At 38.3% G+C, this 23,514-nt stretch overlaps 1 non-coding gene across 1 annotated transcript; it reads left to right on the forward strand.

Moving 5' to 3' along the window:
* Window positions 1-22,588: 22,588 nt before the first annotated feature.
* Window positions 22,589-22,693, forward strand: LOC127676611 (U6 spliceosomal RNA). Its single transcript, XR_007976066.1, has one exon. It is a non-coding gene; the product is annotated as a U6 spliceosomal RNA (small nuclear RNA).
* Window positions 22,694-23,514: the final 821 nt, after the last annotated feature.

Genomic DNA, 23,514 nt, shown 5'->3' on the forward strand with positions numbered 1-23,514 from the left:
TTTCTGTGCATATACATCTACAGGGATAGACATACACACCTACCTACCTACATACACACACACACAGACACACAGACACACAGAGACAGACAGACAGACAGACAGACAGACACACACACACACACACACACACACACACTCACACACCATTACACCATCACATTCCCCTACTAATCCCATTCTGTTGTTTTGGGGAATTAGAAGACTGAATGAAAAAGATACACAGAAGTCAGTATCAGGAAAATAATAGCTGGGTATTAGACCATGTCAATGATTTAGAAGAACTATGTGTTCACTGAAGGGACCATGGGCCACGTTGAAAAAGAATAGGGTTATTATATCAGGATTGAGCTCTAATAAAAGATGAGACAAAGAAATGAAAGTTGACATTTCTGAAGCCAGCATCCTACAGAGTCCCTTATCCTTATGGAGTTATTTACCTCATGACTTGATGTGTCTCCAGTTCAGAGCCATTTGAAATACCAGTGGTGTTTTCCTGAGCTGCCATTCCAAGTGTTTTTTTGTCTAACTGTCAACATTTTCTATTTAGCAGTTACCAAGTTCTTGTTTTATAAAATGAAAAATAGAACCCATTTGTGGCCATTGTCAGGGCTTCGGAAGTTGTATTTATACAGCTGGTGAACATGCAGTCACTGTGTGAAAAATCAAGAAGTACTTGTACCTTGTCAGAGTTGACCATGAGTTATGATGGGAATATCAAAGCGCATTTCCTTTCTACTAGCTCTGTAAGTCAGCTTTATACTTAGACATAAATAAACTTTTGCTCCTTTGATTATGACTATAAAATGTGTTCCTTGCATGTTGCTATAGACATGGGGAAAGGGAAACATACTAGTGGTTGTCATGGAAACCAGTGAAGCCACTTTGAAAATAATATAGCACTTCCTCAACGAAAGAGAAATAGAACTATCATATGACCCAGCCATATCACTCTTGGTCCTATACCCAAAGGAATTTGTACCCTCCTATAGAGACACTTGCACACTGATGTTTATTCCAACTCTATAATATCTAGGAGATGAAATTAACATGGATCTTTATAAACTGCTGAGTATATAATCAAAATGTGGTGTATTATTATATACAATGAAATTTTATTCAGCTCTAACAAAACCAAAATTACAGATTTCTTATGGCAAATAGATGACAATGGGAAATATAAGTTATCCTGAGTAGGTACCCAGGCCCAGAATGACAAAAGTTCCATTTATTTCTCACACATATCCGTTAATCTTGTGAGTCTAACTTGGAGTTCCTGAAGGATCTGGGATAGGAGTGAGGGGACAGTGGTGTGAATTGCCTTAATGGAAGAGGGTGCAACTCATAGGTAAAGTGAGCATATAGAAGGAGAAAACTGGCCATCGAATCGTGTAAGCATGCAGGCACGAAGTAACAGGACAGATGAAATGTGTGGGGATAGAAGGATTAATCAAAATGAAGGGCATATGAAAAAATACCACACAGACACCTATGATCTTATACCCTAATTAAAAAATATACAGGAAAATGTGAAGGGAGATACCTTACTTTGCTAGACAGTGCTGGTCATAAAGCAGTAAGTATTCCAGTTGCAGAGTGGTATAATTCCATAGGATTTTTAAATCACAGTGTCCCAAGAAGTCTACCAAATAATGTAGCTCCTCTGGGTTGCTTGCCAGATAAGTTGATATGATCCTATTCCCAAAGATACCACATACTTTGGATGTAAGATACAAAGAAATCAAGTTTAAACCAAGTTAGAAGACCCCTCTCTGTTGGCTGTCTTTCATACTGCTGAATAGTGTTGTGTAAGTGGTCAGAAAAGTAAAAGCACTTATGATGTTATGAGCTTTGAATTACAATACCAGTGTTCCAGGAAATACATGCTCACTGGAGCAATAGTGGCAAAACTCATATGGTATTAACCAACTCTCTGGTTGGATTTGAGGTATGTTTTACTACAGGTAATCTATTCCTGGTACTGAAAATCTAGTCAAAGGCCCATTACTGATGAGGTCTTAGGGCTAGAGGAAACCTACTACTGCTGTGTGTCTCAACTAACAAAATATCAAACTGCATTCTAAATATCTATATTTATATTCACAGACATAGGCTGTGTCCAGGCATAATCAGAGAAGCCCTTGTTTGCAGATGAATGCAGAGACCAATGGTTGTACAAGAAGATGATAGTAAGTAGTAATTTTAGGGATCAGCCATTTATAAGACATTTAATTTCACCCCATTTATTTCACAGGGATCATTATGAAATAGGGGGGCAGAAAGCATAACAAAAGCTCTAAAGGCTATGAAATTTCCTCTTCTAAGAACAGCACGGCCACAGCACTTGTGATTCCACAGCAGCTGAGTTTACTGGCATTTGACCCAGCCAAAATTCAGCTGTGGGTGGAGAAGAGCTTATCATGTGGTCCTACCACTTACTGTTGAACTCTTGGCAATTAACAGTTTATGGGAGAGGAAGAGGCAGAGTATCCAGTTGTGCACTTATTGGTGAGACCACCAGGCTCTGTTGCATAGTTTCAAACACATGGCCATACAGATGGTCTTAGTTAAAATCAGTGGGACATAAAAACAAAATTAAAAAATCATGAATATAAAAAGGAGATGTAGGGTGGAGAAAGGGAGACTAGCCGGAGTGGGAGGAAGATAAGAGAGAGCGTGGAGGAGAGTAACCAGGACATATGCTTACCCACAGATGACAATATCAGTATATGCAAGACATATCTTTTCATTATTTATTCTCATTCTGAATGATTGGCAGGGTTTAAGGAAACAGAAAGAGAAAATTTCCAGGTCTCATTGACCCTGTCCTACATGAATTGCTCCTCCTCTTATCTTCCCCAGCCACCATTGCTTTTTCTCATTTCCTCCCCAGTTGGTTTTTATTTATTTTCTCCTTTTCTTTTAAAGAAAAGCACATCACCAACCAGTAGTATAAAAAGCCAGCCAAGAAAGAGGGGTCTTTAACTTGGCTTCAACTTCATTTCCTTGAATCTTATATGCAAAGTATGTTGTATCTTCAGGAATAGAATCATATCAACTGTGTCTGACAAGCAACCTCGATGGACTGCAGAAGTCAGCATGGTTTTGGGGGGCGGGGCTCCTTTGCCTCTATAATTTACAGACCTTATAGAGGTATCCCACTTTTAGAAGTGAATTAACTGTGGAGTTGATGACAATGGTGAGCCTGTGAACTTCTGGACTCTACTGGGATTAGAAGCATGAGAAACCCAACTCTTATAAGGTTGCTAAAGATTGAACCCAGGGATTTCTGCACAATAAGCAAAAACTACCAAATGTTCTACATATCCAGACACATATTTACATTTTAATCATCATTGAGCACATTTTCCCCCTCTCTGTGGAGTTCCTCACAATAATTCACTCTCATTGACAACCATATTACAAATTTTCTTGAGTGAGTTTTCAATCCAAATATCCATTTTTCATTCTGTTTCTTTCTCTAGCACCCCAAACTCAAAATAATTCACACTGAATACATTAATCTCTTCTCTGCCCAGTGTAAACATTGTCTATGGCCCATTATAGCACTATCATTGACCACATGCCCATATTTTTTCTTTTATTATTCAATATATTCTTTATTTACATTTCAAATGATTTCCCCTTTCCTGGCTCCCCACTCCCAAAAAGTCCCATAAGCCCTTTTTCCTCCCCCTGTTCCCCCATCCACCTCTTCCCACTTCCCTGTTCTGGTATTGCCCTACACTGTTTCACTGAGCCTTTCCAGAACCAGGGGCCACTCCTTCCTTCTTCTTCATTTTCATTAAATTCTAAAAAGTCTTTGATTTCTTTCGTTATTTCTTCTTTGGCCACGGTATCATTGAGTAGAGTATTGTTCAGCCTCCATGTGTATGTGGGCTTTCTGTAGTTTTTGTTGCTATTGACTACCACTCTTACTTCATAGTGATCTGATAGGAGGCATGGGATTAGTTCGATCTTCTTATATTTGCTGAGGTCTGTCTTGTGACCAATTATATGGTTGATTTTGGGGAAGGTACCATGAGGTGCTGAGAAAAAGGTATATTCTTTTGCTTTAGGATGAAATGTCCTGTATATATCTGATAATGCCAATTGGTCCAATGATTCAATTAGTTTCACTGTGTCCCTGTTTAGTTTCTGTTTTCCTGATCAGTCCATTGAGTATAGTGGAGTTTTGAAGTCACCCACAATTATTGTGTTAGGTGCAATGTGTGCTTTGAGCTTTAGTAAAGTTTCTTTTATGAATGAGGGTGCCCTTGCATTTGGAGCATAGATGTTCTGAATTGAGAGTTCTTCTTGGTGGATTTCTCCTTTGACCAGAAAGAAGTGTCCTTCCTTGTCTCTTTTGATGACTTTAGGTTGAAAATCAATTTTATCTGATATTAGAATGGCTACTCCGGCTCCTTTCCTGAGACCATTTGCTTGTAAAATTGTCTTCCAGCCTTTTATACTAAGATAGCGTTTGTCTTTGACACTCAGGTGTGTTTCCTGTATGCAGCAAAATGTAGGGTCCTGATTCATTATCTAGTCTGTTAATCTATGTCTTTTTATTGGGGAATTGAGTCTATTGATGTTAAGAGATATTAAGGAATAGTGATTATTACTTCCTGTCATTTTTGATGTTATTTTTATATTTGAATGGTTATCTTCTTTTGATGAAAGAAGGTTACTATCTTGTTTTTTCCAGGGTGTAGTTTCCCTCCTTGTATTGGAGTTTTGCTCCTGTTAGTCTTTGTAGGGCTGGGTTTGTGGAAAGATATTGTGTAAATTTGGTTTTGTCATGGAATATCTTGGTTTCTCCATCTATGGTGATTGAGAGTTTTGCTGAGTATAGTAGTCTTGGCTGACATGTGTGTTCTCTTAGAGACTGCATGAGATCCGTCTAGGATCTTCTAGCTTTCATGGTCTCTGGTGAGAAGTCTGGTGTAATTCTGATAGATCTTCCTTTATATGTCTTGGCCTTTTTTTCTTACTGCCTTTAATATTCTTTCTTTGTTTAGTACATTTGGGGGTTCGATTAGCATGTGATGGGAGGCATTTCTGTTCTGGTCCAGTTTGTTTGGTGTTCTGAAGGCTTCTTGTGTATTCATTGGCATCTCTCTCTTTAGGTTAGGGAAGTTTTCTTCCATAATTTTGTTGAAGATATTTGCTGGCCCCTTAAGTTGTAAATCTTCACTCTCATCTATGCCTATAACCCTTAGGTTTGGTATTCTCATTGTGTCCTGGATTTCCTGGATGGTTTGGATTACAAGCTTTTTGCATTTTGCATTTTCTTTGACAGTTGCCTCAATGGTTTCTATGGTACCTTTGGCATCTGAGATTCTTTCTTCTATCTTTTGTATTCTGTTGTTGATATTTGCCTCTATGGCTCCTGATTTCTTCCCAAGGTTTTCTATTCCAAAGTTGTCTCCCTTTGTGATTTCCTGGTTTTTTTACTTCTGTTTTTAGGTCCTGGATATAAGTGCTCTTCACTTGCTCAGTTCCTTCACTTATTTGTTTGTGTTTTCCTGTAATTCTTTAAGAGATTTTTGTGTTTCCTCTTTCATGACTTCTGCCTGTTGACTCAATTTCTCTTGGATTTCTTTAAGTGATTTTTGTATTTCCTCTTGATTGGTTTCTATTTGTTGACCCATATTCTCCTGAATTTCTTTAAGTGATTTTTGTGTTTCCATTGTAAGGGCTTCTAACTTATTCATGCTCCCCTGTATTTCTTTAAAAGATTTATTTAAGTCCTTTTTGTGTTCCTCTAGCTGCATCATGACCAGTGATTTTAAATCCAAATCTTGCTTTTCTGGTGTATTGGGTTATCTAGGACTTGCTGTTGTTGGAGAATTGGGTTCAGATGCTGCCATATTGCCTTGATTTCTGTTAGTAATGTTCCTATGTTTGCCTTTTGCCTTCTTGTTATCTCTGGCATTAGTTGGTCTTGTTGTCACTGACTGGTGTTTGAACCTCCTGTGAGCCTGTAAGGCTATTTCTGCACCTCTGGATGACTGGGTTTCCCCTGGCACAGATTGCTAATGTGCTGCCCTCCTCTTCGGTGCCCTTGGAGCCCTAGTGTGTCCTGCCCCAAGCAATGCTATACTTGGGTTGTTTCTGTGAACCTGGTGCTGCCCGTCTGCTCCTTCAGAGGGCGAAGATAGTGGATGCTGTGTGGACCTTTTCCAAGTGCTTATCACTCAGCAGGGCAAACGATCCCCCGACTAGGTTGGTGCACAGACGGCCAGCTGAGCTGCCCAGGCCCTGAGTGCAGGCAAAAGCCTGACAGGCTTAGACCCAATTGATGTTAGCCTCGGGCTATGTCTGTGTAGCTCCTCTGTCTGTTAGATATCTCTGGCATCTGGCAGCCAAGAAGGCGGATTGCCCCGCAAGTCCTGGGCAGTCTGCAGGGCAAACAACCCCCCTGACCAGGTTGGCGCAAAGACGGCCTACCAAGCTGCCCAGGGCCTGACAAATCCTGACAGGCTTAGACCCAAGCTATTTTAGCCTCAGGCTCTGTCTGCGTAGCTGGCTCTGTCACTTAGATCTCTCTGGCATCCAGGAGCCAAGTTCCACATGCCCATATTATATACCTATAAGTTCTCTCCTACTTTCTAACTTCTTCATCAAATATTTGACATTCAATCACTCAAACTGTATGTTTCATATCCCTTTAACATATTTATTTCTTTATTATGCTGTTTGTGTATCTGCATGCACATATGTGTACCACTGTGTTAATATTTATTGAGGCCAAAGAGTGAGTTGAATTTTCTGGTAGTTTGAATAAGAATGGACCACATAGGCTCATGTATATGAAAAGCTAGTTACCAGGTAGTGGTAATATTTGAACAGATTAGAAGGATTAGTAGGTATAAATTGTTTCACTGATGGTGGGATTTGAGATTTCAAAATTTGATGCCAGGTTTAGGCTCTCTTTCTCTACCTGAGGATCAGGGTATATTTCTCAATTACTGCTCTAGCACCATGCCTACAATGCATGATGATGCCATGCTCCTTGCCATCATAGTCATGTACTAAGCTTCTGAAACAGTAAGTGAGCCCTAAATTAAATGTTCTCATTAATAAGAGTTGTCTAGGTCATGCTGTCTCTTTCTAGCAACAGAAAAGTGACTAAGACAGATCCTCTGGAATGGTTGTTACAGATGGAATCCTTTAAGTGGGTTGTGGAAACTGAACTCAGATCCAATGAATCATCTGCTAAGCCATCTTTCAAGTTCCCTATCTCACACTGATAATATTTATTGGAGTAAACTCATTTAGAAATTATTAGGTTAACACTAACTTTTTATTTTCTTTCTTACATTGATTCAAAACACCCAACATTATAAATTTACACTAATTATGTGCTGATATTGGTATCTACATGCCTTTTTACTTTTCTTTTAGCCTGCAAGTAATGAACAGCACTATTTTTTCTCTTTCATATGTAAAGAAATGAAAATTTGACCATCTTTTGCAATCTGCCTAAAACCACTCGATTAAGCAGAAAGAAACATTTAGCTTACTTATATTTTTCTGGCTACCCAAATCAGATTTTAAAATATTCACATAAAAGATGGAGGAAGAGCTGGAGAGATGGCTCAGTGGTTAAGAGCACTGACTGCTCTTCAGGAGGTCCTGAGTTCAAATCCTAACAACCACATGGTGGCTCACAACCATCTGTAATGAGATCTGACTCCCTCTTCTGGAGTGTCTGAAGACAGCTACAATATACTTACATATAATAAATAAATAAATCTTAAAAAATAAAATGATGTAGGAAGAGAAAATGAATCCTTTACCTTTAGTACTATTCAGGATTTAGGATTTAGAAATAATGGCCACTAAATTCAACTTTATAGGTGGTGGAACATCCAGAAAATAAAACCACATTTCTTGAATGTTCTCCAGAGGTAAGTACTTTAAAGTTATAGTGTTGTTTTTCAAATAAAATATAATGACATATATAATTTTATAGAGAAACTATTCATGGATATATGCACATATATGTTTATTGCTATATTATTCAAAATAGGTAAGAGATGAAAGCCTAGTAGTTCATTAACAGATGAATTAATAAAGAAAATTGATATATATATTCTTTTTATTAATTATCTTCAGAAATGAAGAAAATATCATAACTATCTACAGAAAGTGGATAGAATAGAAAATTACTATTTTAGCCAAAATAAGCTTGATTCAGAAATAAAAAACATCTTCTCTTGTATGCAGAAGCAGAATACAGTTTAATGTGTGTGTGTGTGTGTGTGTGTGTGTGTGTGTGTGTGTGTGTGTATGGTATTGAAGGAAGAAAAAGGGCACGAGAGTGACAAATACATTTAGAGAAATAGGAGGTAAGAGAGTAAGAATGGTACTTATTACTCATATGAAATAGCATGAAAGCAGGAGGAAGAACTATTTGAACATAGGAAGAAAAGGAAGCAAGGATTAGGTGGATGGAGAATTCAGTGGTATAGAATGAAAATAATATATAATGGCATATGCATATAAAATGTCATAATAAAATCTATTCATTGTATTGCAAATGAAGTTTTTTACATTTTCTTAAAAATCTATAATGTGGAACTTAATGAACTGATATTTCTCTCTTCAGATCAGTCCCCTCCAAAGCTTTCTCTGGTGCACTTGATTTGTTATGCTAAATAAACTTCTGCTTATTCTGTCAAAAACACTACTTACATTTTAATGTAAAATAAGACTGCTTTATATATTATTTTAAATAATATTATATATTATTTGAGTGTATATAATGTTCTCAGTTTTAATATTGTCAACTTGATTGGGATGATAAAAGCTTAGGCAATCTATATGAATGATCCTGGAAGTGTGTGTCAGAGGTGATTATGTGGCTAGAAATCTGTATAAATAAATGAATTAGTCTCTTGGTGGATTAACAACATGATTACATCACTGAGGGGTGGTACAAAATAGGAGCTGGGGCTCCACTGGAGGATGCCAGTTAGAGGGCATGCCCTTGGGGTAGCATCCTGCTCCTTTCTATATCCCTTTATTCTTCATGCCAACTATTCAATAATAATGCCCCTCCAACAACACTGTCACCAAGACTGGGTATACTGTACTGAGCCAAGGAATATGGATTGTACACCCTGAAACCACAAACTAAAATCAGTTCTTCCTCTTCAACTTGTTTTTGTTTAATGTTTGATCACAGAAATGAAAAGAGCAATGTGCACATTTGTGAGGGTTTTAGTCACAGAAAACCAGGCATGTTGTTATGACATAGAAAAAGATGAAAGGAATTCAGACAGCCTGGTCAAATTCAAGAGATGTCAATTTTTAGATATGTGTTCAGAATCAGTTACTGGACCTTTTGGCCTTTAGTTTTCTGGAAAATGGGGCTTAGCAGGGCAGTGGTGGTGCACGCCTTTAATCCCAGCACTTGGGAGGCAGAGGCAGAGGCAGAGGCAGGCAGATTTCTGAGTTCGAGGCCAGCCTGGTCTACACGTGAGTTCAAGGACAGCCAGGGCTACACAGAGAAACTCTGTCTCAAAAAAACCAAAAAACCAAAGAGAGAGAGAGAGAGAGAGAGAGAGAGAGAGAGAGAGAGAGAGAGAGAGAGAGAGAGAATTATGGGGATTAATTATGCAACAGACCTGATTGCTGATTGCTATTGGGGCTATTGTGAGTAATTAAAAAATAAAACAACAATATTATTCTCAGTGTATTGTTAAGTCCCAATAACTAGAAACTTGTTAATTTTACTAAGAAGCTTCTAGTTCAAGCAAAGCTTATCTTGAAATAAGAAGCATATATCTCTTGTTTGAAATTAGATAGTTTCTTTAATCTTTTCTTTCCCCTTTCCCACTTTTGCACAAAGTTTTAATGCAAACAGTAGACTTTGATTATTTCAGTAACTGTAGCATCACTAAAAATAATCTGCTAAATTAGATCTTATGAAGAATGACCTGAAGCCGTGAAGGGCCAGAGGCACTGAGACTCATTAAGAGGCAATGATTGCTACCATTATCATTGGAATTTCCTCACATGGATAATGAGTCCTCCATCTTACTTGTATTCATGGCTAGATGCCTTAGCATCATGAGTTTTCATCAACTTAATCCTTGCTTCCACTCTACCCATGTAAGCATTTACTAAGCCCTGACTATTTGACTTCTCAAATGTCTGTTAAATTGGATTCACTCATGTCCAGCCCACTGACCTTGAGTGCCTCTTCTATGGACTTCCATAAGTGCTTCCTAATTATGCAGGTCTCACCTCCCTTCTATTCATTTGTACACTATATCCAGTGTCATCTTAAGGAGAAGCAAACACCATTCAGGTCAAATCTATTGAGTTAGGAAATTCAGAATTGAAGCTGAACCCCGTGACTTGATATACAGATCCTCAAGGAGGACCTTACGTCTCTCCAGCCTGCTCTTTTGCCTTACCATATCATGTTTATTTTTACAATTGCTGTCCTGACCTTTCACTATTCATGCCAGCTTTGATCATGTTCACTTCTCTGCTTAGAATCTGCCTGCACCTCTCTGTTCATCACCCCTTCTAAGTGAGGTTTTTCTTTCTTTGGGCCTCCTTATAGATGTGTAAGTGTCTTACTTTTAAAAGACGAGTAAAAGAGAACTCCTATCATTTAGGTGCATTACATGTGAATTTGAAGGGAAAACAGTCTGATTTTGACACATAAATAGCCAGGTAATGATTTCTTCATTTTATAAGTCACGTTAATACTAATATTTCCTTCCAAGGGCTATTGGAAAAAATAAATAAACTTAAATGCTTAAAATGTTGACTAACTTTAGCTTAAAAATGTATTTACTAGTATGACCTTTGGTTCCCTACATTCCTTCATAGGAATTACTTTGTTGTGGTTCCTAAGCCTTTTATCCAAATCAACAGGTCCTTTACTTTCCTTCACCTAACACTAGGTCAATGGTTCTCAACTGTTCTAATGCTGTAACCCTTTAGTACAGTTCTTCATGTTGTGGTGATCAGAACCACAAAATTATTTCATTGCTACTTTATAACTCTAACTTTACCACTGATGTGAATAGTGATATAAAATATCTGAAACACGGGATATCTGATATGCAGCCCCTATGATAGAGTTGTTTAACTAAAGGTGCTGCAACCCACATGTTGAGCATGCCTGCTCTACATAACCTCCAACCTCAGTATTGTGCTACAGTGACTCCTTTCCCACAGAGATTTCCATAACTTTGCATATATTTTCCTCAGTTCTCTATCTTCTGAAACCATTTGTCCCTTTCTGTTGTCACCCTGTTTGTCTCTGTCTGTCCCATTCCATGTTCTCTGTTTGAAATTAAAGGTATACTATTGAAGTCCCACTTAAGGGCTAATTGTAATGAGAAGGTAACATGTATTACTTCTCTCCCACCATTTCCAGGGCACATGAAGGTAGGTGTTTAAGAGAGACTCTGGGAAGATGAGTTGAAGGCAGCACTTCATCCTTACTTCATCGGATTCCTGTCAGTTATAGGCCATGTGTGGGAGTGTGGTAAGAGAACCAAGGAGTTTTGCTGGGCTCAGTGACTCAGGATCTCATTTCTGTGCCTTGTAATGGTGATAATGGTAGTTATTGTTCCCAAACCACCCATTGCTGTGGTCCAGGATCTAAATGTGTCAAGAATGTCACAAGAAAGAAGGATTTCTGAAAATAAGACAAAACTAAATAAAATAGTGACAAAGACAAAATTAATGGAGCCAGCAAGGCCTGAACCATCGTTGATCACACTGACAGCCACAATAGAGAAACTTCGAAAGGACAGTGGGGACCAGGGAAATCCATGCTCTATATTTCTTTTTAAAGATGGAAAACAGGCTGTACCATAGCCAGGAGATAGAGATAAGTTCTTCCCAGAATAGTAACCTGTAGAGATGACTAAAGATAATATCATGTTCCTGGAGGTAATTTTTTTCATGACTATTTTCTTGCATATGAAAACAAAGTCCTATGGGCTGGAGAGATGGCTCAGTGTTTAAGAGCACTGACATTCTTACAGAGGTCCTGAGTTCAATTCCCAACAACTACATGGTGGCTCACAATCATCTGTAATGGGATCTGATGCCTTCTTCTGGTGTGTCTGAAGACAGCGACAATGTACTCACATACATAAAATAAATAAATAAATCTTGAAAATGCAGTCCTTCTAGAATATCTGCCCTATTGACTTAGCTAAAAATCCAACAAATGAAGGGAAACACAGCAAGCATACAGTGGGCTCCAGAATATCACATCTCCGTGACTGTCCAGCAGGGCTCTCCCTGTTGCTGGCCTTAAAGGATAGATCATGTTCTTGCAGGCAGAGCCATCCTTGCAACTTCATAGTGACAAACTCTTCATTTGTTCACATTGCTTCTGTTTCTGGTTTTCCTCTCAGGAAGCCAATTACTCCATTCCCATTGCAGCCTCCCCTCCAGCCCTGGTTTGGGCATGAACGAGCCCTTGAAGGCATAGCTTGGATGGTACCTTACACTTAGCACACACTATTATTCAACCATAATCATCTTGGCATTGTTATGTTTGCTGATTTGCCCCTAAATGCTCTGAAAATTAGTATCTAGTATGTTAATGCTTTAATGATTTTTAAATCTCTTTTTTAATTTGCCAAGCAGAAATATTTTGTTTTTAAAGCCAACTCACTGGTATTAAAATCTTAATTTTTCCCCTTAGAAAACAGAGCAGAGAGGGATGAGAAGGTAAATGGGGAAATTGCTAAATCATGCAGGTATTATGAAGCCATCAGCATACTAATCCTGAGGATTACCCATGTATCAAGAAATGGCTTCGGTGTGAGACTATGAAGGAAGCTTTGAATTAAAAAGCAGAGAGACTTGAATGCAATAAGGTACTCGTGTAGCAATAAGGTAGGTCCTGCCTTCTAATTGCTGCCAAAAGAAATATCCCTTTAAGTAAGAAGACAGGAATGAAAAATTGTTTTAATTTAAACCTAAGAATTAAGCACAGACTACAAAGATGCAACACTAGCCTATAACCACTCACTTGGTTTTTTTTTTGTTTTTTTGCTTTTTTTTTTCTCTCCTGATAAACCAAAGAAACACCAGACTTCTGCTTTTCTTTTGCATGTGTGTATACATTTATGGCATGTTTGTGTGGATGGACAAGTGTGGAAGCCAGCAGTTAAGGTCAAGTGTCTTATTTTTTTGGACAGTGACATTCTAGCTCACCAATTTGGCTAGACTGGCTGACTCACAAGCCCAGCGATATTCCTGTCTCTTCCTTCCTGACTCTGGGGTCCCTGACTCTCACTACCATTTCAAGTTTACCCTGAGATTTGAACTCATGTCTTCATACTTGTGAAATAAACACTGGATGATGGAATCATTTCCTAAGCCCTGCTCTTTCTTCTCTACTGCTGTTATTATCCAACATGTTTTTTTTAAATATTTTAACATATTTTAATGTAACTTCAAAATATTTTTAAAATATAAAATATTAAATTATTTATCACACCACTCACTGCATGCTTTCAAGAGTATTTTCCCTGATTTGAAAGCTTGATGCCCTAGCTCAGTTGGCAAGGTTTTTCTTTCTGTCCGTTTCCATGATTGCACATAGTTTTTGCTATACTGTGGTGATTTTACATCTCTCTCTCTCTCTCTCTCTCTCTCTCTCTCTCTCTCTCTCTCTCCCCCTCTGTGTGTGTGTGTTTCTCTTTCTGTCTCTCTCCCATCAGCCCCCTTCTTTCAGTCTCTGTCTTTTTCACTGTGTGTATGTGTATGTGTGTGTGTGTGTGTGTGTGTGTGTGTGTGTGTGTGTGTGTGAATGTGTATTCCCCAGTAACTTTTGTTCTCACTCCATCTTTGTACAATGATAATAGACGGGCTTGACTAGGAGTTTGTTTAAAAGTCTCAGCTAATCTTCTTTTCTTTTCTTTTTCTTTTCCTTTTTTTTCTTTTTTTGGATTTGGTTTTTTTTGAGACAGGGTTTCTCTGTGTAGCCCTGGGGGTCCTGGAACTCACTCTGTAGACCAGGCTGGCCTCGAACTCAGAAATCTGCCTGCCTCTGCCTCCCAAGTGCTGGGATTACAGGCGTGCACCACCGCTGCCCGGCTAATCTGCTTTTCAAATGCAGTCTCACTCTTCCTTACTGGAACTTACTGATCAATAGATAACTCTTGGAAGAGCACAGTTCAGCCCAGGGAGAGCGCCAGGGCTGAATAGCCACAGTCTGGAAGGCCATGTGTCTGTCTTTCCTGCTGTTTTCTATTTCCTTCCCCATCTCCCCTAGAGTTCTTTCCTCTTCGAGGCTTTTGGTACATTTCACAATCTTCCCAGGAAGCTCTTTTGTCTAAGATTTTTTTTGCAATACACACAAGGTAGATCTCATTGGATTTTCTTCAACACCATGACTCAGATTATTACTCAGAGCAGGTGCGAAATTATTGTTTCTGAGAATCATAACTGTGATTTGACCTGATGCCATCACCAATGCTCCTGCTCCCAGTAACACTAGTATTGTCACTGCTACTTTTTTCTTTTAGCCTGCACCCTCCCGACTCCCAGAAGAATAACAACTTCAAGTGTTCCTAGTATGATACATATAAAACAACTAATATTTCTTGGGTATTGCAAAAAATGTTTTGTAAAAAAGCCATAAGGCACTCCCCCAGCTCTTTCTGCCTTCCTCCTTCAGTATGAATTTCAGTGGAGGATGCATTGAGTTTGGCTCTTAGGTTCTAGAATAGGGTTTTCCAACTCAAAGGCATGACATCATCTTCAAAAGTCTTTCCCAGTCTCCTTCAGGACCACTGTCCCATGAGTTCACAAAAAAGTCAGTGTGTCCTACCTGATGGTCAGCTGAGCCTGTGCAAACTTGATGGTTTTGATAGACTTGGCCATGACTGGGCTAATCTACCCTAAACCAGCCCCTACCACAAAGGGGTAGGAGGTCTGACTTCCAGCCTTCAGTTCTCTGAGGCTTCTATGGTGATAATTGAGCTGAGTCAGAGATTTAGGGGTTTTGTTTTATTATCTGTGTGCTATAATGGGGATAAATTTAGGGCTTTGCATATTCCAGCTAAACTCATATCTATATGGGGGTATTCAATATCCATTTTTTCCAGTGCATATTGATTTTACATGTTGACAGGACCATACAAATGCATTTGCATGCATGTATATCCAAGTATCCCACTTCCACCCTTACTGTCACCATTTCTCAGTTCTTAGAAATTTAATCCACTTTCATGTTGAAACAATATTTGGTATGTGTCTATGCATCTCTAACTCAGCCTAAGGAGGTGACTGCAGCTCTGGCTAGTTTGAGACAAGTAGACCTTTATGAATGGGAAAGAAATGCTGCTATCCAGGGGCTCAAAACTGACTCTGCTCATTTTACAGGGATATTTATGTTTTGTTGTTGATGTTTTTATTTAACAAGGAAAGAGGAAAAGAGATCATGAATGTGTGTGTGTGTGTGTGTGTGTGTGTGTGTGTGTGTGTATGTGTGTGTGTGTGTAATTTTCTATTTGTCTTTTTCTTCTTTTCCTATAAACACATGTCCTGGAAGCTTAGGGTAAAGGAAGTTTTGTAAGACATGGAGTACATGTTGATGGAAAGAAAAGCAAAGGGGGAAGTTTATGTTCATTATTCATGTCTATAGTTTGTATGTTTATATGTATGGGTAACTAATCAGTATCAAGTAACACCTAACTAAATGCCAATAGAGTTGAGAATTTGCTCCTTTGTAGTATAACACACTCAGTGTACACTTTTCTTGTTTTTATTTTTCTTTCCCCTCACTATATTTGTTGAATTTATTATCTTTCTACCTGAATAACTTGGGGACAGAGCTCCCAGTTTCTCAGTCAGCCTTTAAGTACTATATATAAAATTAATTGAATTTCTAAGAACCACCCTAGCTTTCGTTTAGCTTTTACTATTCACATAGTACATAGAGTTACCTTCGCATCTGTTTCACTTCTGCTTTTTCTTCTATATTATTTCACAGTTCCCATATTGTCTACAGTTTGCTGCACTTGACCTATTGTTGCAAGTCTAGCATTTTGGGTGTACCTGTGTGTGTTTCCAACCTTACATCTTGAGTATTTCCCAAGATATTGACATGACTGCTCCTTAAAACTGTGAGTCAGCTCATCTGGGAAAATAGTCAAGCACCAATTAGTGATGAGTTGGCAAACAAGCAATAACTGGCTAGGATAGGAAGCAGGGGCAACTCTGATCTATAGTGCTTCCCAACTCCGGTACATCAAAACTGCCTCCCACCTTAGGTGATTTTCATCTGACTTGGCATGAGTGTATCCTTGAAGCCAGTACCATAGGCAGTGCAGCCTAATTCTGGCACATTGATGGTAGTAGAACCCTGGTAGCTTTTCCCAGCTTTGTCAAGTGCTAAGAATAGCTCTCTGCCCTTGAAGGTCCCGGTTCCACAGTATATTTTGTCAGGAAATCACGTCATCCAATTTTTTAAGTGTATCATTTAATATAATAAAGGACTTTAAGTAAGCATATTTCTCCTTTTATTATTTCGTAGGTCAAAATGTGTCTAGAGTTTCTGTGGTTATGGATATTTTTGCTTTTTATATAAAGTGTACTCAGTTTTATTTTTCAATTTTGTTTTTAATATATTCTAATCTACAACCTTTCTGCCCATCTGTTTTAACTGTATATTTTCTGTTATATAGGAATTTATTTTTATATATTTCCAAGCACCAAGAAGATATACTAAGTAAATGCCATACATTATAATTTTCTTTATATAATTATTCAAAAATATAATTTATATATTGGTTTCAGATTTGCTAGGAATCTTATTAAATATTTTATTAAATTTTTTATCAATGATAGACTATACTCCATATTTTTATTATATAATTGAAATTTACTTTATGACTGCATTTCTGTAATCACACAAGGGCAGTTGCTGTTTATTACATAGCTGTTGCATCTGACTCATTCATGCATTGCCATTCCTCACAGCTGTGTCTGTGGTCTCCATAGTCTTTAATTTGCAGATCTGTGGTCTTAGATCTGTAGTCTCATATCTATAAGCAGATTTCCTTGGATCATCTTTTTGTCTCTGATTATGGACTCAATCTGGAAGAACTGTATCCATAAATTCCGCAAGGACAGGTCCTTGTGTTATTCTATATGATGACTAATCCTCTTGGGTGGTTTGGTTTTCTGGTATGCATAAGTTTGTTTAAAGTCAAGATTTTCTCCAAACTCTCACTTCCTATTCAGACTTTGAAGACATGAATCAATCCCTTTTAAGACATATGGACAAAACAGAGGTTTGCATTAAGCATTTGATTGATGCTTCTTCAACTTTCTTGTTTAAGGCTCTATATCTTAGACTGGCATCTTGCGATTTTACTGTCTCTGCCTTGAGAATATTGGCTCAGTTAACTTTCTGAGTAATATCTGAAAGTGTCTTTGGATCAACTCAAGCACACTAACTGTTTGCAGCATGCTTGTGTGATTGCTATCTGGTGACGGGAGAGTGCAAAAAAAGTAATGAAGATACAGTAGGAAGAAAGACGGAATGTCTTGCGGTTGGTCCCTATGGTTTATTTGCTGTTGTTAAAGTCTATCTCTTAAGGTTGATCTACTGAGATTTACTACACATTTGAAAATCATAAGAGGGCAAAAACTTATTTCAAAACATAGAAATGCGGTCTCTGGGAGTAACTAGGAATAGGTAATTCTATTGACTTATGAGTGAATCATTGCATTCTTGCCACATGTCCTTGTCCTTGTTGTCCAAAAGGAACAAGGCAGGCTGTTAATTCTAGCCCCAGGATGCTTAGAATGAAATCTTAAATCAAGCACATAGAAGCTATTTTAAGTTCATTGTGGCTTCCAAAGCACCCATAGCTTGTACATGGTCCTATTGCATGCAATGGGTACTTTACAGGTAATGCATGCTTTATATGGTTTAAGTGTATTGCCCAAAGTTTCACATACTTCTAGCATGGCCACCAGCATGGTAGCATTGAGGTGGAAGACTGGTAAGTTGGCAGAGCTTACAGGAAGATGCTAGGTCCTGAGCGTTCATCTTTGTAAGAGATTAACATGGTTTTCAAAGGATTGGTTAGCTCCAAGACCGAAAGCATTTGTGCAAAGGGCAAACCTGGTCTCAACTCCTTCTAGGGCATGTCCCCATCATGATGCACTATGCCCTACTGTTATTTAGGCCAAAGCTCCTAGACAGGTGAGCAGATAGTGATTCTGTGCTCTTGGATATTCACAACTATTATCTTAATCATGGTGTTGTCTTTATAATGTGCCAGACCTCAGGTAAATTGCAATAGCAACTGAAAACAGACTAAGATTGTGATTAAGAATGTTAAGATGGGGAGTTATTCTGAATTTCCAGTATGACTTTAATACTGGACAAGACAGAAAGGCAGTGAAGATTTAACAGGAGAGTGGAACTAAGAGATGTGGTAGAGACTGGAATGATATAAGGGAGGGGCTTTTAGCTAAGGCATGCATACAGCTTCTAGAAGCTTCAGCAGGTTAGAAAATGCATTTTTCCCTTGCCAGCATCTGAACTTAGGTCTAAAGAAACTTATGACTTTTGGTCTTTGATTATGAGATAATATATTCTGTTGCTGTAAGCTACCAACTTTTGGGTCCTTTGTATTAGTTCCATAGGAAACTAGCTTAGTAGCTTTGTGGCTGTATACAAACCTTCTACCACACTACTTTAATTTCATTATCTGTAATATAGAAACATATCTCATCATGGGTCTGGGAGGACCAGTCAGTTAATATATTCTAGGTAATATACCTGGCCTACAATAATCATTTGATCATTTAATCATTTAATCCTCCTATGAAACCCAGGCTTAGTCACACAGGTAGTTAGTAGGATAGTCAGAACTTCTACAGAGATAATTCTGACATCAAATCTGCTACAGTAAGTCCTAGCAAAACTATCAATTAATGGATCAAATATGATGTTATTCAACATGGCTCAAACTTTCTTTTAAAAAATGGTGTCTGAGAAAAATGCTATTTTCTGTCACCTTGTTTGAAGTTTTAGAAAAACTGATATTATTGAATGTGAGAAAAAGGTAAATTACTTTCCTATTAAAGAAATATAAACAGTATTGTAAATTTCCTGATTGGTTTCTATTTTGCTTTGGTCAATTTTAGCTCTCAGGTCTTCTGTTATTATCAAAAAGTCAGAAACTTTTAAAAATAAAATCTTTTATAAAGTAGAAGTTTTCACTAAGCCAATGCTAATTTAAAATTATTATTATTATTATTATTATTATTATTATTATTATTGCAAAGTTAATTTCTCCTCAGTGCTAAGCATCTATCCATGCCCAGCAGTGGAGAAGAGTAGCATTCTTGCCCTTCCCATGCCATTACCACTCATCTTACTCAGAACAGCCTCCAGTCCTATGAGCTTCAACAGAGAAAATTCCTCTACACAGGAATACCCTTTTTAAATCTTCTGCACTGTGCTTTTACTCTATTCTTTATGTGTTTATATGGTTAGGCACAAAAATTCTTTCCACTATGTTACAGCTGCCTGAAGTATTCAGTATAAAGGCATGTCATTCAAGTATATAGATTATCAGGCAGTTCCATCAAGGCTCATTTACAAGTGACAACATCCATCACCTATTGTCGAGTTTCTCAGACAGTCTTCTTATTGTGAAGTAAGGCTGAGCTGAATTTGTGTATCACCCACTCAGCAGCCTATCTACCTACTTACTTGAGCTTTCAGCAGATAAGGACCAGTAGACCACTCTATCAGCCAGACTCTGGTGATGTTGATAAATTGCAGTTCTGCCACTGGAGGAGTAACTTTGACTTTTGGAACCAGAGACATGATCAGAAGCTTCAAAAATAACAGCAAGGACAGTGATCAAGCTTTTCCAGAGTGAAAGAGTGAGGATGGGGGTTGGTAGGTAAGCCAAAGAAAAAGCAGAGTTTGTAAGGAAGTTTTCACACTTAGTGCAGAAGGTGTGAGCTTTAGGGAGGAGGAGATCAAAAAGAAAGAGCTTCAAATAAAAGCTTTAGAGCATGAAAGGGAAATGATGATGTGGTAAGATTGGACATGGTATTTGATAACATAATCAAAGAAGGTTTCTTTGCTTTACTCAGACAATAGCAAAGACTGACATTTGGTTGACTGATGGAGGATATGAGAAGGCTATTTATCAAGTAAGGGAGCTTGTTGAGATATGATGTATGCATTCTGACCTCTCTCTCTCTCTCTCTCTCTCTCTCTCTCTCTCTTTCTCTCTCTCTCTCCTGAGACATTACTGACAGTCACAGCTATGGTCCAGCACTCTTGAAGTTGACATATGCTGAGTGACAGATCCAAGATAAGAGTAAAATACATTTGAATGTGCCGATAAAGGAAAATTGGGAAAGGGATAAAATTGCAGAGATAGAAGGTGTGTCTTTAAAGCTCTTAGGAGAACAAATTGCTAATCAGGAATAGTATTGTATAGAGGCTTGATAAGTTCAAATGCGGGAACCCGTCTGGGATGGAAACTCTTTCTAACATGTAGTGGCTTTATAAGACCTCTAATGAGATCCATTTGAAAGCATTGGCTCCATTTGGCATGAAGCAAAATTGTCAAGAGGTTTTCAGATGTCTGAATGAGCTATAATAAGCTCAACGGGGCCAAGGCGGGGTGTCCAATTGTGCAAGTAACATAAAAGCTATCTTTGGAAGCTCATGGTCTGTAAAGGTACTTTCTGTCACCATTAATATCTGACAAATGGAAGCCACCTGTGAGTATGAAATAATACCAACATGGATTGAGTCAATCATAGTCTGGGTTTATGAATAATCAGCAACTCTTCTATAGTCTATCACTTTATATTCAATGATATTAACTCCCATATGAAAATTCATCCTCTCCTCTCACAGATGGTATTTTCAGAGCATATATGACTTTAATTTGTTGCTGTTATTGTCCTTTTAAATTATGTACATATGTTCTCATAACATTTGCTTCACCCATTTTTATTTAATATCAATAAAGTTGTGCCAATGACTATATGTAACATTTCCTTGGCTACAATACTTCTTGCCCATGACTGAATGATAGTATATAGCAATGACAAATTACTAAGAATTTACCTCTGCATTTCTAGCTATAGCCGATTGATTTGAGGGTAGATGCTCACCCTGGCTGGACCAGTGAAAAAGTTCTCTAATGGGAATTGGAAAAACATGAAGGAACCTGAGAGTGCTCCTCATTCAAAGCATACAAATTGTTCAGTGTCTTCCTTAGAATTTCCAGTGCTTGCTGGTTGGGGTTTATGAAAAATATTCCTTCTGTCACTCTGAAGAGGTACCAGAAAATTAGTTTTTTTGTTTTTATTTTTAAAAGATGAAAGATGCTGTTGCCTTTGCTATTGGATTGGTTGCTACAGGTGCACATGAGCATGTAGGTGCCCAGACTTCTCCATAAAGATTGCAATAAGAAAACCAAAACACCTCGAAAATCACCTTTTGTGCTCAAAAAGCTAAATAATTTCTTTGTACATAACTTCTTTCTTTACATATTAACCACCTTCAGAATTTGTCTGTTGGAGGATACATTCCTGAGGAGAAATCCTGCAGGTCTGGTGAGATGAATTCACCAAAGGATAATGTTGGATTATGATGCACTCTGTTTTGTCCTAAGAATTTTGTTTTATTCTTTCCACTGACACAGACTCTTAAAACTCATGAAATGTACTGAGGGACAGGACTGCCTTCTCTTTTTAAGTTCTTAAAGCTGAGTTCATACTAATGACCCTTAGGGAGTCATCATCGCTAGACTATAATAATTGAGGCTAGTTTCTAGGAAGTCCAGACAGGATGCAGGAGCAGAACTCTGCAGCTATTCTGTGTCTTCTGGAAAGGGGTGAAGAGATGCAGAAGGAGCTCCGAGAGCTCCTGAGATGATCTCATCACCAGAAATGGATGGAAGACTGCTGCAGCTTGCCCTGTAGATCTGTTCCTAGTCACTGTTCTTACAGAGCTATACTGTGCTCAAAACTGCCATAACAAACCAGACATTTAGCAAGCAGTTTGCCCAGGCTATGCAAGCCCTTTTGGTCAATGAAGAGCTCCAGTTTTTTTGTTCGGAGCATGAGGAGTCCCAAGTTTGTGACTGCTACGAAGGGGAAGTGGTCTTGTGCAATGGCATATTATTACCTGTAGAATAATTTTACTGCTAAACACGTTAGTCCTTATTTCTTTATAATAAGCATAACACCCATGCAAGCTCAAGTCAGACAAAATCAGCGCATGGACAGAGTGTGACTGGGTAGCCACAAGCTGAGGTGCTCTCTCACCACTAGCTAAGGAGCTGGCATTTGATACCTGTGGGCAAAGGGGTATGGTTTTCTTTTAATAGTGTGACATCTGTTAGGTAGCCAACTGTAGCAGTTTCTCCTGGCACAAATAATTGGGCTATACAAATCGCACTCTGGATTTAAAACAGATATGAAAGAAGAGTCCTAGAAATTGGATAGGTAATGTTACATCTGGGAGGAGTTAGGGGGGGAAGTCAACATGATCTAAATACACTTGTATAAAATTCTTAAAGAACATCTTCACTTCGGCAGCACATATACTAAAGTTGGACCGATACAGAGAAGATTAGCAAGGCCCCTGGGCAAGGATGACACACAAATTTGTGATGCATTCCATATTTTTGTGCACCCTCTTGGAGGCAAGGGGGAGGAGGAATGGGATAAGGAACTGTGGGAGGGGGACTGAGCAGGAGCAATGACTGGAATTTAAATAATTAAAATAAGAAAGAATCCTCAAAATACTAATAAAAAAAAAGCTAGTATAATCACAACCCCATGGTTGCTTTTAAAGGATTAGATAGCAATGCAGTTCTACTATCTTACTCCTCAATATCTAGGTTTCTCCAGTTATCTCCACTCACTGATAACCTTTTCTCTAATCCTAAACTCAAAGAAGAGGCACTGATGGCATTACGTTTGTCATGGCCCTGTAATTACTTTTAGTTTAGAAAAGCCATCCAGGTTTTTGTCTTTAAAAGCAAAACTTTGAAGACATTTGCTATTTTTAGAGTTTAAGTATTTTACTCCAATTTTCTCTTTTTCTATGCATGTGCATGTGCACATGTGTGTGTGTGTGTGTGTGTGTGTGTGTGAGAATGTGTCTGTGCATATGTGTGTGAATGTGTGTGTATGCTCATGTGTGCAAGTGCATGTACTTATGCAGATGTCATGCACTCATGGATGCTTGTGTTTGTAGAGGGCAGAAGACAACCTTGACTCTCATTCATCATGCATTATTGACCTGGGTTTTTGGGCCAGTCTCTCACAGGCACGGAATTCCCCAATTAGGATAGGTTGGCTCATCCTAGGGATCTAGCTGTCTCCATTTCTACAGTACTGGAATTGCATTTACATGTCACCATACTTGGCTTTTAAAATGTAAGTTCTCAGAGCTTGAACCCATCCTTAGGCTTCAGACATAAACACTCTACCATCTGACCCTAT

Source organism: Apodemus sylvaticus, chromosome 1 (assembly GCF_947179515.1).
Source record: "Apodemus sylvaticus chromosome 1, mApoSyl1.1, whole genome shotgun sequence".
Lineage (NCBI taxonomy): Eukaryota > Metazoa > Chordata > Mammalia > Rodentia > Muridae > Apodemus > Apodemus sylvaticus.